Source organism: Ranitomeya variabilis, chromosome 3 (genome assembly GCF_051348905.1).
Source record: "Ranitomeya variabilis isolate aRanVar5 chromosome 3, aRanVar5.hap1, whole genome shotgun sequence".
Classification (NCBI taxonomy): Eukaryota; Metazoa; Chordata; class Amphibia; order Anura; family Dendrobatidae; genus Ranitomeya; species Ranitomeya variabilis.
Window position 1 is genome coordinate 98584697 of NC_135234.1, and position 10827 is coordinate 98595523.

Consider the following 10827-nt stretch of genomic DNA (forward strand, 5'->3'; position numbering starts at 1 on the left):
CTCCATGCAGTACAGGGTTAAATCTCCATCTGATTCACTTGCATGGAGCTGTGCACCAATGACACTCAGCCCTGAGTCAATAGAGGAACTGTATCTGGGGGGGGGGGGCAGAACCTTGTTTGTAATCTCATACATCCTCTTTAGAACCAGTGTTATAGACAGCTGAGTAACAAGAGTCCTAGGGGCCCTTAAGGCAAAATTTGGACCTGGGCCCTCCTCAGTTCTGGCCCTATAAATTAATGAGGCCCCTATATAGTAATGATACCCCAATTCTGGCTCTATAGATTAATAGTGACCCCCATATTGTAATTATGCCCCCCGTACATTTAATATAGGCCCCCACAGTGTTTTAATTTTTTTTTTTTGTACTTCTCATCTATCCTCATTCCCATGTTGAGCGGCTATTCGTCTTCCTCCGTCTTCTGGCTGGCTCCCTGTGCGCATTTAGTTTATAGCCTATCAGAGGGCTGAATCTGCAGGTCACATTGGCGTAATGTCGCAGGCCCTGCCAGACCCATTACGCTGGAGTGCTCTGCTGCTGTAAGCCCCAATAGGCCCTCGGCTGTAGAGCAGGAGCGGGGCAACTAGCCAGTAGCTCTGCTCAGAATAAGTTTTCAACTGGAGGTTTATCTGAAGACATCTCCACTGAAAATAGTACTGGTCCCCCTCACCTACGGGCCTGTTCACGGTCTAACCCACTGCGACCACTATTGCTACAGCCCTGTTTACAGGGATGTAGAGCCCCTTGCACATTGTCATTGTGCTATACACATAAGATTGCTCTATGGGGCATTACAATTATATCACAATTTTTTATAGTTTTGGCGCTTTTATTTGACACAATTTATTTTTCATGCAATTTTTTTCTCTATTCCGATTACTAATGTACTAAAATGTGTTTTGTTTCTTATAAAAACTTACCCTCTTCTCAGATGTAGGAATGATTGCAGTTAGGCAGGTTTGCCCATCTGTGTTTTACAGTTCGAGTAGGGACCACCATGCAAGGACTGGCCGCGAGTCACCTGACCTGAACTCGACAGAGTCCTAGGCTTATATGAAACTCAAGTTTGGGGCAGGAGACCCACAGGCGATCCGTGCGTTGCGGCCCGTACTCAGATGTGTGAATCCGTCCTAACCATAAGTGCTTAACTCGCCTGCATTGTGTTATCATAACAAGAACAGGACAGATTTGTACTCCATGGAAGTGAACAATGAAGATGGAATGACAGCAAGCAGAGATCCTATCTGTTCAGTAGTGTCAGAATTATCATTCTTTTTCCTGTTCAGTTTTTTTTTTCGGATTACCGTAATTTTTTTTATCTCCTGCAAATGGCTACCTACACGGTAAAGCTAATGTCTGGCTGTTCTCCATTTATATTAGAATTGTTCCCCATACGTGGTCTTCATTCTTGCAGTTCATTGCTTTGATCTTTACCTTTCTGTATAGACCCCCGTGGTTCCGCGCTCTGCGGCTCATTTACATGGCTGTCATTTAAACCATTTTGGAAACCACTGTGAATTCGAAGGTATGAAAAGTTAATGCACTGTACACATTAGCCCCATTTAATAAATTATGAAAGCTACACAAAGGGAAAAAAGGTGTTGAGAAATATCCTGCAGGAGTAGCAGCGTTAGGACAACTGTTTTGTTTTGCCAGAAATGAGACTAAACCTACAGTGAGAGATTACATTAATAAAATGAGGTCTCATGATTAAAAAGCTTTTCTCATCTTCGTAAATGGGTAAAATTGCAAAGTGCTTGTAAAAAGAAGGAACTTTACAATTTAACGCTTATTAAAAATCCTCTCTGTTCTCAGGAAGGTTTTTTTTTTCTATAGTTATTCCTATAGTTAACTGCTAGTTGTCTAGGTTACCGGCCACCACTGATAGCAGTGATGGCCAGTAAACGATAATACGTAGATTAAACTGTACAAGTAGGTAAACTGGTTATGGGGAGGCACGCTGCCTGTAGCTCTCTCTATGAGATGACATTAAATGATGACCCACACTTTGAGGAACATGTGAAATAACTAAATAACAAACTCAGCAGGTGCTCGCCCTCTCGAGTCCACCACCAGTGCCCTGTCTCAGTATTTTGGCTGCAGCGGTAATGTCGCATCAATCGTGCACATCACCATCTTTGCCAATTACTGAGCTCAGCGGCTTATGCACCGAGCCCAGCAATAGATACCAGTTATGTAGACTATTTAAGGGATGAAAGCATTATACATAGTTATCCAGATAAATATAATGTTCCCCAGAAAGTAATAGTGCTCCCTTTTTGATGGCAGTTGTTCACTTTTCATTTATTTTCCATCTGGCCCAGACCGCCATGATGACTTCCTCTGACCATGACTTGAATCTAAAAGTTTGCGACAAAGACATGTTTTACGTCTCACAAATCTAGCACCATCCCAGCTACACTAACTCCCTATCCTGATTCTGTATCTGTTGCCGCTCCATTTGATCCATCACTGCATACACAGCTCTGGCAAAAATTAAGAGACCACGACATCAAAGTTTCACCCCCAACGATTTGAAAGTTATCCCCTATCCTTTGAATAGGCGATAACTGTCAAACTTGAGACAGTTTAAGGGACACAAACATCTAAATAAAAAAATCAAACAAAACAAACAAGAACCTGGCAAACAGATGACAATACAGATGGAAAAACTTTTCATCTGTATCGCGTCATGTATGCTATCCGCTTGTCCGTTTATATTACAAACGCATGACATCCGTTTTTGTGTCAGCTTTGAAAAAAATTGAATTGCCATTGTTACTTAGGTCCAAATTGTAGGTAATAATGGCAATGTATCCGCAAAAATCAGATGCTATATGTTGTTCCCTATGGGATCCGATTTATTCTATGAGCACCCATGGACTTCAATAGGCGACTAGTTAGTACATGCTGCATTTTTTTCCTCATGGACAATTGGTGTGTGGGAAAAATGGTTTTCTGAACAGCTGAATTGAGTAACATTGGTGCAGGTGTTGTCCATTTGATGTCAGCGCTCGGACCAAACGTACGACCATGTGGATGAACCCGTATAGATATTATCTTGTTTTCTGAAGGCCTAAATTGCAAACCACCTCTGCAGTGTAGTTCCAAAGCTTACATGCGGCATCATTCTGTGCCTTACAGCCTCCGAAATAGTTAAAATCGCGCTCACTACCCCATGTACTTTGCATACCATTTGTTTGTGTCTCTACGCCCTCCCTCCGCAGCACGTCGTCAGCTAATGCTGCAAAGAATGTGAAAAAAAAAAAACTTAATTGAGTTTTACTCAGGAGCGCAGCCGGTTGCCAGTGACGACGGTCATTTCAGGTAACGATGCTGCAGTATGTTCCCTCAGTCTGCCTGTTAAATAAACCCAGCCTTTCAGTCACAAGCAGCTGGCAGGGTCAGGAACGCTCCGAGCTTTTTGAGGGGAGGAATTGGATCCCTTTGTCATTTCCCCTGCAGCGGTATAGTAAAAGATAGAGAATACGGCATCGTGAGCCAGCCTGCATTGGAATAAAAACAAAAAAATATTTCCCCGTAAAACAAGACGAAATTTTCTCACACCGATCCATAAATAGCAGTTGTCAGGCTGCCAATGAGCAGATGAATTGGAGTTCTCCTTGTAGAATAGCGTAAACTCAGATGAACCAAGGAGGACGCATCACAGGCCGGATTCTCCACACAGGAAGGAATTTCTTGTCTTATTTGCTGAAGTGCGACTACGGCAAAACTGAAAGTCTGGGTAGGACTCCAGTGATGCTGAAATTAAAAGCAGTAACTTGTAATTTGCAGAGGCCGCAAAATCCACAATATAATACATTTCTTGTTCCAAATAAACTATAACAGATACTGGAATATTTTCCTGCTCTGCTCTTTATTTGAGGGTTGGAACATTAAAAACATAAGTACATTCACTTAGAGGCAAGCAGCAGAGAATACTCAGAAACACTTGCTGGAGAACCGCTCACTGACAGGATTCTCCTCCTGTAGAGCTCCCTGCACAGCCTACTGAGTAGGAGAATGAAGTGCTGTTTTAGGTGGCCGCTCTACACGGTCCCTTAAAAAAATCGTACTTGTGAAACAGTCTGTTTCCACTGTATGTGGTTTTCTGTTAGTTGTCCGTGTGTACCATCCATGTGACATCCATGTGTGCCATCCGTGTGTACCATCCATGTGACATCTATGTGTGCCATCCGTGTGTACCATCCATGTGACATCCATGTGTGCCATCCGTGTGTACCATCCATGTGACATCCATGTGTGCCATCCGTGTGTACCATCCATGTGACATCTATGTGTGCCATCCGTGTGTACCATCCATGTGACATCCATGTGTGCCATCCGTGTGTACCATCCATGTGACATCTATGTGTGCCATCCGTGTGTACCATCCATGTGACATCCATGTGTGCCATCCGTGTGTACCATCCATGTGACATCCATGTGTGCCATCCGTGTGTACCATCCATGTGACATCCATGTGTGCCATCCGTGTGTACCATCCATGTGACATCCATGTGTACCATCCATGTGACATCCGTGTGTACCATCCATGTGACATCTATGTGTGCCATCCGTGTGTACCATCCATGTGACATCCATGTGTGCCATCCGTGTGTACCATCCATGTGACATCTATGTGTGCCATCCGTGTGTACCATCCATGTGACATCCATGTGTGCCATCCGTGTGTACCATCCATGTGACATCCATGTGTGCCATCCGTGTGTACCATCCATGTGACATCTATGTGTGCCATCCGTGTGTACCATCCATGTGACATCCATGTGTGCCATCCGTGTGTACCATCCATGTGACATCTATGTGTGCCATCCGTGTGTACCATCCATGTGACATCCATGTGTGCCATCCGTGTGTACCATCCATGTGACATCCATGTGTGCCATCCGTGTGTACCATCCATGTGACATCCATGTGTGCCATCCGTGTGTACCATCCATGTGACATCCATGTGTACCATCCATGTGATATCCGTTTCTTGGTGTGTACCATCCTTGCAACATCCGTTTGTGTGTACCACCGCAGACACCAGAAGCTGCCAAGTAATAGTAAGGGTATGTTTCCACGGTCAGGAAACGCTGCTTTTTTGACGCTGCGCAGAGCTGCAGCGTCAAAAAAGCAGCGTCCAGATGTTCCAGCATAGTGGAGGGGATTGTATGAAATCCCGTCTCCACTCTGCGTGGAAACCTGCACGCGGCGGCCCTGCGACTCCGGACATGCTGCGCGTCTTTTCAGATCGCAGCATGTCCGTACACCTTGCGGGGACGCAGCGTCCCCGCAAGGCATATCACAGGGCCCTATGGGAGCGAGCGATCATCCCGGATGTGAAGAGTTAACACATCCGGCATGATCGCGTCCCAGGAAGGGGGCGGGGCTTAGCGCCGAGCGGCTTCGCCGCTGCGGCGATAACGCCGCCCCTCCGGACCGTGGAGCCATACCCTTACGGGACTCCTGCACCTCTCCAGGGATCTGTGCCCTCCTTTCCGTACCTACTACTATAAGTAAGGTTTGAGAAAGACCCCAAGGGTCGAAACGTTACCTACCTTGCAAATCTTGCAACACTGCGGTGATACCTTTATTTTTGGTGTTTTTTCAAAATAATAAAAAACCACGAGTTTGGCTAACAATATTCTGAAGACATATTTCTTGAGTGCGACTGTTGATGTTTATGACTACCATCCTTATGACATCAGTTTCTATGTGTGTGCCCTCCGTGTGTACCATCCTTGTGACATCCACGTGTACGTGTGCCATCCATGTGTACCATCCCTGTGATATCCGTTTGTACTTGTGTACCATCCTTATGACATCCATTTGTACATGTGTGCCGTCCCTGTGATATCCATTTGTCCATGTGTATCATCCTTCTGATATCTCTTTGCACGTGTGTACCATCCTTGTGATACCTGTTTGCACGTGTTTACCATCTGTGTGACACGTACCAGAATAGAATTCAGAATAGAAATAGCAGATTTTTATGTGTTAAAGACGTGCAAAGATAAAGAAATAAATATACGGCAATATATAATTTGTGTCTTGCATGTGTAGCCTACTGTACATATTTTAACCTAATAAATGAAAAAAATGACGTGGGGTCCCCCCATTTTTGGTAACCAGCAAAGGTAAAGCAGGCAGCTGTGAGCTGATATTATCAGACTGGGAAGTTCCCTGGTTATTGGGCCCTTTCAAGCTTAAAAATACCAGCCTGTATCTGCCGCCGAAGTGGTGCGTGAGATGCTTCCTGATTTGCCCTGGTGTGTTGAAAATCGGAGTAATGGGGCTTGAGGTTGATGTTAGCTGTGAATTGTCCAAAAACACAGCTGACATCAAGCCCTGGTGTTAGTAATGGAGGTGTCTGTGAGACACCCCAATTACTAACCCTGGATGATAAAGACTAACACACAAATACTTTATTGAAAAACACTCCCGCACATTCTCCTTGGCTCACCACTCCTGACGTAATCTGCCGAATTCGAAGTAGTCAAGCTAAGTCCATCAAATCTGCCGTATAAAGTCTATGGCACCTTGTTCTGAGGCTCAATAGACTTTGCAAACAGCCACCTCCTCGTCATGCTGTGCTGCACGAGACCCAGCGCCTCTGAAAGTAGTGACATCCTTAACCCTGAAGCAGTTATAAGAAGTGACATGCTCATTCAGTTAAGGCCAGGGTCACACTTGTGAGTGCCATGCGAGAAACTCGCGCATCAATACCCCGCACTGCCGCCGGCACTCGAGACCGGAGTGTGCGGCTGCATGTATTTCTATGCAGCTGAACGCTTCGGTCCCGAGTACCAGCGGCAGTGCCGGGTATTGATGCGAGAGTCTCGTGCAAGTTTCTCAGATGGTACTCGCTAGTGTGACCCCGGCCTAAGAGTAAAAGATGCTGGCAGCATATCTGCCGAAAGAACAACGGCAATGCTGCCGGTGAAGTCACCTGAAGTGATTTCGCCTGAGGACACTTAGCGGTTGTGTTGGTGTCTAAAAGAATCCGTGGGCACATAGCCTTAGACCTGTTCTCTCTTAAACACTATACTAATGAGGGCAACAAGCCCAATTACAGATAATATTGTCTGAAGGGTGTTATTTGTTTAATTTTAGTGTTTCTAGAGTGTACAGTTTAGCAGGAACAGTGGCAGAGTCGGACATATATTTGGTGCAACCTGTGCAGTCGGACAGGGACCCAAAGGGTAAGTGGGCCCACAGCCACCTCCTAAGAAGTTGGCATTGTGCATTATGATGAGCTATTGGACTGCAAAGAATCCATATACTGTTCTTGTGTAGGGGCCTACTTATGGCTATGTCTGCTCCTTAACCGTGGTATGACCCTCAGGACCCCCAACAAATCTTGATTTTGACTTCAGTTGGAGTTTCTGGATTTCGGAAAGTAAAGTAACCCCAAAAGGAAAGGAAAACTAAATGAGAACAGAGATTCATTCTTACAGCAGATTAATCTACACCAGTCAAAGTAAGTGATATTACTGAATCTGCTGGTTATGTGATTTTCAGTTTCTTGTCACTGATGTTACTTCCTCCAGTTCGGAGATTCCAACTATTCTCCATTTTATGCTCTTGTGATGTCGGCACTACGATTCCCGGAAATGCAAATGTTATGTCACATGACGGCTGCAGTGCTCACAGTTCCAGCTCCGTCTGGCGGAAGCCCAAATTACTGTAGTGGACTCTTTGCTATAGTAGCTGCTCCTGGCATCTGGAACCAACCATGGCTTGCATGTTGGGGGACACAAAGTCATATGGTCAGATTCATCATATGTGTTTTTTTAAGTCACTTTTATTTTTTTATCTTGAATTTTGCACAAAGTAAAATGGTATTTTTTTTATGTCTTTAACCAAATTTTTGCGACTTTTTAGAGCAAAATGTCGCACATTTAGCAAAATACTGCAAAATTGCTGGTCTGCATTAATTTAAACCAGTGAGGACTTTAGTACATTTGCGACAAATTTATTTTACTTTTTAAAAAGTCACAAAGGATGAATTAGGCGAAAGCAGTTGGAAGTCGTTTACAAAGCCAAAGGTGGTGACCTTTAAAAGAAAAAAAACAACAAAACCAGGCGAGTGCTTCATAAAAGAAGCAAATGGAAAGATGAATATGATGCAAACAAAAAAAAGTCGCAAAATACCCAAAACTCAACAAAAACAGGCTTAAAAGTTTTTAAGGTGATTTAGGTTATGTAAGGAGATGGACATACTGCTCTTGTTCCTCCCTTGAAGAAACAAGTATAATATTATGTGATGTAATGTGAACTGTAATGCATAATGTGAATTGTGATGTGCGTTAAACATGTTAGTAATGTTGATAGTGATGAGCGAGTGCACTCGTTGCTCGGGTGACCTCCCGAGCATTTATGACTGCTCGGAGATTTAGTTTTCATCGGGTAGCTGAATGATTTACAGCTACTAGCCAGGCTGAGTACATGTGGGGGTTGCCTGGTTGCTAGGGAATCCCAATATGTAATCAAGCAGGCTAGTAGCTGTAAATCATTCAGCTGCCTCGATGAAAACTAAATCTCCGAGCAGTCATAAATACTCGGAGGTCACCCGAGCGTGCTCGGGAAAACCCGAGCAACGAGTATACTAGCTTATCACTATTGATAATGTGTGTGGTTTGACAATAGGGTTAGTAATAGTTAATGTTTGGGACAAGCCCAGAGTGGGAGGAGCTAAGTTGAGTTTCCTGTCAAGGAGTTAGATAGAACCTGGAGTGCATAGAAAGGGGACCTAAGGTCCATTGTGAGCAGTGCCGCATTCTGAAATGTCCCTAAATTGAGAGGAGACTGAAGGAACGGTATAGCAAGATCCGTAGCAGAAATGATTGAGAGACAGAGTGATCTACTGGAGATGAGTGCTGGGAGAGACACCTAGCAGCAAGGCCCAGAGTTTGATTCCCAAGAAGTAAAGGTCCTAGACAAGACCGAGTATGTGAGAAGACTACATTGTCTCACGACGGGAGTTCTGGTGCGTCAGCATTAGGGCTGTCCCACACATCCAGATAATTCCGGTACCGGAATAAATCGGTACCGGAGTTATCCGTGTCCGTGTGCCTGGGAACTCACGTAGGCCATACGTGCGGCACACGTGTGCCGCCCGTATGGCGAGTGGGTACCACACTGAGCGTGTGGTACCCACGCGTCTGGTACCCTGCATCGCGGATTCATATCTTCCCTGCAGCAGCGTTTGCTGCAGAGAAAATATGAAGAATAGTGTTTAAAATAAAGATCTATGTGTCCGCCGCCCTCCCACTCCCTGTGCGCCCCCCCCGCTGTTCTGAAAATACTTACCCGCCTCCCTCGCTGCTTCCTGGTCTGGCCGCGGCTTCTAGTGTATGCGGTCACGTGGGGCCGATCATTTACAGTCATGAATATGTGGCTCCACCTCCCATAGGGGCGGAGCCGACTATTCATGATTGTAAATGATCGGCCCCACGTGACCGCATACAGTAGGAGGCGCGGCCAGACCAGGAAGGAGCAACAGCCAACGAGGGAGTGGGTGAGTATTTTCTGAACAGCGGGGGGGCGCACAGGGGGTGGGAGGGCGGCGGACACATAGATCTTTATTTTAAACACTATTATTCATATTTTCTCTGCAGCAAACGCTGCTACAGGGAACATATGAATGGCGGCTTCAGCACCATGTGGGGGGGACAGCGCTTACTGTAGCGCTGTCTCCTGCACGCACACGGACCCCAGACGGAGAATGTCCGTGTGAGGTCTGTGTTTTACACGGACCCAGTGACTCTATTGGGTCCGTGTAATACGTGCGCTCCCACGAACACTGACATGTCTCCGTGTTTGGCACACAGAGACACGGTCCGCAAAAAATCAATGACATCTGCACAGATGCATTGATTTTTATGGGTCTACGTGTGTCAGTGTCTCCGGTACGTGAGGAAACTGTCACCTCACGTACCGGAGCCACTGACGTGTGAAACCGGCCTTAGAGGAGATAAGTATCAGGAAAACTGGCACCCTGAGGGGAAAGAAGATGTGAGTCGAATAAAGTAATCTGCTCTCTTGCTAAGCAGGACTGTAGTGTTAATTTGGGTTGTGGGGAAATAGTGAAAAACAGTGCGTACAGAGGACAAGTAGAGAGAGGAAAGGTGAATATAGAGAAAAAAAGGAAGGAAACTGTGGAAAATGCTTTGAGTTCTAAAGGAAATGTTCATAAGACTGTACTCGTTATCTCTTGTGCATATTCATTACCAAGTTCACTTTCAGTAAAATGTTTATTTTTGAATGGTGATCTCCCTCATAGAACTGTGAAATATCTGGTCCTGGCAACATCAGTTACACGTGGCCTGCACAGGCGTAGTGCCCTCATAGCACAAGTCTACACACCCGGCTAGGACCCCTACCTCCATGTAACGTGCCGGGGCATAAGAGACGAGTACCTCGCCCACGGCTCCTGCCACGTGCCACGTTAGTTACACCAGGACAACATTGTATGCATCACTCTGCAGTCATCTACCCACATAGAGATTAATGTAGCAAAGTGTACAGTAGCCTAAGGCTACTTTCACACATCAGTTTTTTGTTGTTTGGCAGGATCCGGCAAATTTTTGAAAATTGTGAAAAACTGATGGAACGGATCTGTTTTTTTGCTTGATCCGTGTTTTTTTTTTTAAATTAACTCTGGGATAGAGATTGGACTTCCAGTTCGAGAGAGAGAGATCCTCTGTATGTTTTCTCCGTCCGCCGGAAACAGCTGTTTTTTTATGGATCCGGCAAAAAACGGAAGAAACGTGTGGCCATCAGATGCAATCCGGCACTATTTCAACTCTATGAGA